The sequence below is a fragment of the Panthera leo genome, chromosome F3 (genome assembly GCF_018350215.1).
Source record: "Panthera leo isolate Ple1 chromosome F3, P.leo_Ple1_pat1.1, whole genome shotgun sequence".
Taxonomy (NCBI): Eukaryota; Metazoa; Chordata; class Mammalia; order Carnivora; family Felidae; genus Panthera; species Panthera leo.
In genome coordinates, this window is record NC_056696.1 from 42,224,918 (window position 1) to 42,231,645 (window position 6,728).

Below are 6,728 nucleotides of genomic sequence, written 5' to 3' on the forward strand. Positions count from 1 at the left end.
GGAAGAGGAATTACAGAGGCTAGGACAACCACTTAGGGTACTGGTTGAAATGAAGTGTTGTGTCTCTTGAGAACCAGCTAAGAAAGTGGCTTTGTTTTCTCCGAGATCCAGGGACGGAGAGAGGCGGTATCTCTGGCCGGGAGAGAAGAGGGTCATTGTCAGGAGAAGAAAGCAAAGTAGAGGCAATACCATAAGCCCCCTGGGTTCAGGGATACTGAAGTGTCTCACAACCCAGGCTACTGAGAACGGCGTAGCACCTGTGCCCCGCACAAGGGTACCCCACGGAGCAAGCAAAGTGGGGCTGAAATCAGTCACACTCTGCAAGCCAAGCAGCACATCCCGTAGGATAGGTGCTGCCTGGAGAAGGTGCCATTTTGCCAAATCTCCCCAACTAGTGGCCCTGCTCTACTCCCAGCCCCACATTGATCTCCTGGGATCTTCCTAAAGTACAAGTCTCACCATGACCTTCCCGGCTTAAAGTTTTCAATAGTGGTCTATGAGGGAAAAGGCAGATTTCTTTGCCTGGTTGACAAGACCATGAACCCCTGCCCCTCCTCCAGGTTTGGTTAACCTGTTTTCTTTACATCCTACTGCCCTCCAGCTACATCAACCCACCTAGCTTTCCCCAAACCCCTCTCTTCCAGCTTCCTCGACACTTTTCCCAGCACAGGCGAGGCAGGGAACTTGGTTGCAAACAAGAGAAACCAGCTCGCACCAGCTTCAGCAGATAAGGAATATCCTGAAAGCGAAATCCTGGCTCAAGAATGGATGGGCAGGTTGAAACAGAAGCTCCCCCCAGACAGGAACCAAGGGAGGCTGGATGGCAGAGAAGGTCGGTGACAGGGGGCATCTGGTTGAGACGCCTGCCGGTTCTGCCCCTTCCCTGCCTATATCCCTCTGCCCCCAGACTAGATATTTGCTGCTAAAACTCCAGACCAAGCCACCATTGCTGTGACTGATTGCCAACTGTCCCTGCCCTCCCTGTCACTCTCCAGAGTTTCGAAGTCCCAAAGACCCCAAAGGCGGCATCAGATTGGTTGGGCTCAAGTTCCAGGGCCCACGCTCCCTCTACCCTCCCTCCGCCCTCCCCCTGCCCGTGCCTGTGCTTCGGGGAACACCTGGAGACTAAAAATCTGCCTCCTCTGCATGTGGTGTCGAATATGGAGTCCCATCTCCACTGAGACCCATGTGATGGGGCATCCCTCTGAAACAGGAAGGAGGTTCAGATCCTGGGCAATCACATACACGACAAAGCCCCACCCCCCTGTCCCGCCTCATCTGCCCCATCAATTCCCATTCATTCCTCAAATGTCTCTTCTGTAAGCCCTTCCTCCTACCGAGGCAAACTCCGGCGCTCCCTCTGTGTTCCCACAGCACCTGGTACTTCTCTTACCGTATTAAGATTTGTTTGCAGGTGGGGCGCCTGGGTGGCTCAGTCGGTTAAGCGGCCGACTTCGGCTCAGGTCATGATCTCGCGGTCCGTGAGTTCGAGCCCGCGTCAGGCTCTGTGCTGACAGCTCAGAGCCTGGAGCCTGTTTCAGATTCTGTGTCTCCCTCTCTCTGACCCTCCCCCATTCATGCTCTGTCTCTCTCTGTCTCAAAAATAAATAAATGTTAAAAAAAAAAAAAAAAAAAAAAAAAGATTTGTTTGCAGGTATGTCTTCCTCTCCAGACTGTGAGTTCCTTTGGATCTCACAGCAGGGCGCCCTCATCCGTGACCTCTTGTCTGTATCCTCTGTCCCCACTCTGGTGGGTAGCGTTCGTGGGAGCTCAGTAAGCGGATGAGCACATGACTGAATGGATACGTGTGTCCCTGGCTCCTCGCATTGTAAGAGGTTCAGCTTACCACACCTTAGAGGCCTGGCTGAGTGTGATGAAAAAAGTGGGGTCCTTGCTACAGAGATGGGGCGCAGAGGAGAGCCCGGGAGCGAAGCTAGGTCCTTGTTAGAGGAATCAGAGAAAAAAGCCTATCGGCAGGTGAAGGTACGCCCTCCAAAAGAAACTCCAAAGAGCGGCCTGATGGGATACGCCTTCCACTGTACCCAGGTCTTAGTTGCTGTAAATCCGGAATCAGGTGGGTTGAGATGAAAATGCTTTACCGTCATTAGGCCCCATTGTGAAGGTAATTATATCAAGTCCTGTTGCAGACACCTGGGCCAGGAGTGGGCTGGAACTGCCCTGAATGGCCCCCACAGGGGAGAAGAGTGGGAGAGAAGCATCTGGAAAGGCAGTGAGAACTGTTGAAAATAGAAGGGAAGAAGCAGAAGAGAAGAAGAAGGAGCAAAGCCCAGGGACAGGGACAGGGACAGAGAGCGGGCGAGGGGGGGCGGGGGGCTCCAGCCACGAGCGGGAACGTACGTATGTACATACTGACCGTGGAATTGGAGGTATGTGCTTGGGTTTGCTGCAGGAGGCAGAGAGACACAGCTAAGTCAGCAGTGAGTGGTTCCCTCAGTTAAGCAACCACTGATTAGTGCCTACTCTGCCCCAGGCACTGTGGTAAGGCACTAGGACATAAAGGTATATAACTGTGCATAAAAAATATGTAGGGGTGCCTGGGTGGCTCCTGTCAAGCGCCGGACTTCAACTCAGGTCATGATCTCACAGTTCGTGGGTTCGAGCCCCGCGTCAGGCTCTGTGCTAACCGCCTGGAGTCTGCTTCTGATGCTGTGTCTCCCTCTCTCTCTGCCCCTTCCCCGCTCATTCCTCTCTCTCTCTCTCTCTCTCTCAGAAATAAATAAACATTAAAAAAAATTTTTTTTCAATGTGTAAACCTCTTACCTTCCAAGGTTTACAGAACAGTTAAGGAGGCAGACACAAAAACCGAGATTTTAAAAACCGTTTGGTAGATGTATAGAGGCATGTATGAGAAAGAATACAAGAACACATTAATGGGGCGCTTCTCCTAGCCTGGGGGCTGGGGGTGCCCACTGAGCTGGCTGGTGAAGGACGGGTTTGCCAAGGCAAGAAGGGAGAAAGTGGGTTCCTGCCAGGGAAACAACCTGAGCAAACACACGGGGACACGGGCCAATGTGGCAGGCCCGGACATGGAAGACAGGAGCCACGTGTCCCCAGCTGAGGAGCGGGCAACTGCAGGTGACTGGGAGCCACTGACAGGTTTTCTTGGGGCGTGACACGGTAGGATACGCCTTTGAAGGTCGTCAACTTGACTGGAGTGTGAGAGAAGGATTTATCTGGAGGAAGACAGCAGTCCGGGAGACCCATTAGGAGTTGATTGGGGTTGTCAAGGTGAAAGATGGCAGGGCCATTACCTGAGGCGGATCACACAGAAGGAGGAGAACAGTTAGTGGGAGGGCAGGGAGACGATGGCGTGTTTGAGACAAGTGAATTTCGAGTATTTGTGAACCGTTGAAAGGCATGTGTGTGACGCAGGCATTTGAATGTGAGCCTCTGAAACTAAAGGAAGAGACGGTGGCTGGAGACATCATTTGGGCCTCATCCCCAGGGAGGTAACAGTTTTAGTCCAATGAGAGTGGATGGGCTCTCACAGAAAGAAAACACACGAAGTCACGCAGCGGGCCCAGGCCAAGGACAGAACTGTTGGGGAAGGAAGGAGAGGACAGCAGGGTCCCAAGCAGGAGACAGTCCAGGAGGTAAAGACTGAACGGTGGCCACTGGGATTTGCAAAATGGAGGTCGTGGATGCTGGTTTTTAAAAAAGGGAGGGATGTGGGGCAAGAAGTCAGCCAGTGGTGAGTCTGGGTAAAGATTACAGGGGGAGCCCCTTTACCATGCTTGCAACTCGTCTATGCACTTGAAATTGCATCAAAATAACGAGTTAGCAAAAAAAACACAAGTGTTTTGTTTGAAAAGAACACAGGTACATTGGAAAGCATCAAACGATTCTAAAAGGCACCAAACAGAAAATGAAAATTCTGCCTTTTCTCTATCTGCCTCCAAATCCCACCCTCAGGGGTCACCGTACCATTGTTAATAGTCGGTGGTTTCCTTCCAGATTCATTTTATTTCTTTACCTGCTGTGATTGTCACCGGAATGGAATCGTACTGTGCGGCCTGTTTTGCGACTTAAAAGTCATATTGCAGGCATTTAGTCGCGACAGAGGACAGATTTTCCCTTCGCTCTTCAACGCTGTGCGGTATGCCGTCATGTACGAAAATCCAGGATTAACTTTGAAATCGAAAAACTCAAAGCAAAGCACGGAGAATAAAATAACGTACACCCATGTGCCCACTGCCCTTTTAAGATAAATGCTAACCATTTGACATACATATTTCCGATTCTTTTTTTTTTTTTTTTTCAGACTAGAGTAGGTTTGTTTGAATGGGATATGATTGAAAAACCCAGGGTGCCCGGAAGTTGCCGACGAATGCCAACCTGACCTCATCACATCTTTGCCTCAATGCTTCCAACGGCTCCCCACCGCCTCTAGGGTCAGTCTGAACTCCATCTCACATGGCGTTCCCAGGCGCTTGAACCCCAGGCCCCTCTCAGCTTGCACTGCCTCCCCACCCCCAGCTCAGCCACGGTTGGCTGTTCCAGTCCTGGCACTTTCCAAATAGGCATTTCATCTGACCTTTCCTCGGACTCCTCTCTTTGGCTACGTTAACTCCCCACTCCACCTGCTACCCCACCATCAATCCACCCGGAGGCATCCCTGATGCCCCAGTGCCTGGCACACCGGACAATTCTCTTCAAATAGCCTTGTGGACTCCTGAATCTCTGGTGGCAAGCAACAGTTTAGGTGGCCCCACCCTGTTTCCAGAGGCCTCCAGAAATAAGGGTGCCTGGGACCACTCTGGATCTCCCGGGTCACTGCCTGCGAGAGCCCTGCCCCACTTTTCCCTGTGTCCTAACTGAGCTGAGCAGCCTCAGGCCTCTCCTGCCCATTCCCTAGCTCACCCGCCCACACTACCGGCCAGATCCCCTCTCCACAGAGTCAGCAGGGAGCACTCAGCAAAGCTCATTACTTAACGGTCAATGGCCCAGACTCCCATCTCCCCCATGAGCCCACAGAGGCTGTTGGAGCCCAGCCCCGATTCCTGTAAATGGAAAGCGATTTGCACTCATTCCCAAGATGAATCATTTTGTTTTAATCGCCCGTCCTTTTGCTGGCACTCCCACTGCCACGGCTGCCTGCTCTGCCTTTTGGCCGTCTATTGGCAGGATGCCCTTCCAGTCTCCGCTAATCACCAAGATGAGAGGTGCAAGGAGGAAGGAGAGGAAGCCCCTGGAAGGAACGGGATGATGGGTAGGAGTGAGCCAGAGCTAATGAAAATAACATGATTGTCCTCTGGAACCCAAGCAAAGATCCCAAATGGGCAGAAAACAGCTCCCAACCTGTGGCCTTCGTGAGGGGGTTGCCCCAGAGACCAGATGGCTAATGAGATGGAAGCTTCCAGTGCCCCCTGCCCCTAGGGAAAGCTTCCCAACCTGGAGTTCTGAACTGGATCAGCTGGGTGACCTGGAAGACCATGGGGGAAGGGGTCTAATAATGAACAGGGAAATTCCAGGACCCATAACCAGTTCCCTGAATTTTGGTATGAAATGGGTGCCATGTTAGGAGGAGTCAACATTGATTTTCCTTCTCGGGCAGCATTTCCAGAAGAGCACGCAGAATGCAGGCATGTTTTCTTTCCGTCTACAAGAAGGTTCATTCTCGATCTGTCAGGGAAAATCCAGCCTGCCATCAGCAAACAGGAATGCTCCTGCCCAGACTCTGGCCTCTGACCATGGTACTGGCACCCAGCCCCAAGGGCTGTTCCGTGCCAAAGCGTAGGGTCCAGACTGCAGGCGTTCCCTCTGAATAAAGAAGAACCCAAAGTCACCAGAAGTCCAGGAGCGTGCTAGCTTCTCCCGGTTAAAAGAATGGACCTTTAACCTCACTCAGGCCCTGACCTGGCTGGAAAGGGGAGGTGGGGGGGCCAGGAGAGGAATTCCTTATAAGGAAAGCACGGAGATTGAACGACCAGGGTGGACCCTGATCTCCCTCCCAGCTTGCCAATCTGGAGACACGCAGGGGGCCTGCAGCAGAGGGATGACCTAGATGACTTCGGGGGAACTCTTCCTGCCCAAGGGTCCTGGGACTTCTAAAGTTTTAAAGCACTTCACAGCATGACATGGGCAAGGGGAGGAGGGAACCATGGTTATTCCAGAAGAGGCGTCCTATACCACAGCCCAACTGTCTCTAAAGCCTTTGTGGAATTCAGGGGAAACACTTGTTTGCAATAACTTAAAACTCCCACCAGGAGCACCTGGCTGGCTCAGTTGGTAGAGAGTACAACTCTTGATCTTGGAGTTGTAAGGTCGAGCCCCACTTTGGGTGTAGAGATTACTTAAAATCTTTTTATCAATCAATCAATCAATCAATCAATCTCCCACTGAAGAGGGCAGGCTTTCCTTGGTCCCTTTCTGCCTTCTTTCTCAAACCCCTGCCCCTTCACCTTACGCAGCACGATGCCTGCCCCCCACACCCTCTTCCTCCTGTGACCGCATCCTCTGTGATGCCAAGCCTCAAGGGAGCGCCTGTGCTTGGAGTTTGCCAAGAAGAGCTCTCTCCCAGAACCTGCTCTGCTACGCCGGAGGAAAGGACAGGCTGGTATTTCCACAGCAGGTTACTGAGTCTGCTGAGAAGCCAGGACCCCAGAGAAGCTATATGAGAACAGCCAGGACCTCCACCTGCTCCCCACACTGCAGCTGGGAGCAAGTCCAAGGGCAGAGAGATGTGGGCTTCCTTGAAAACGATGTCT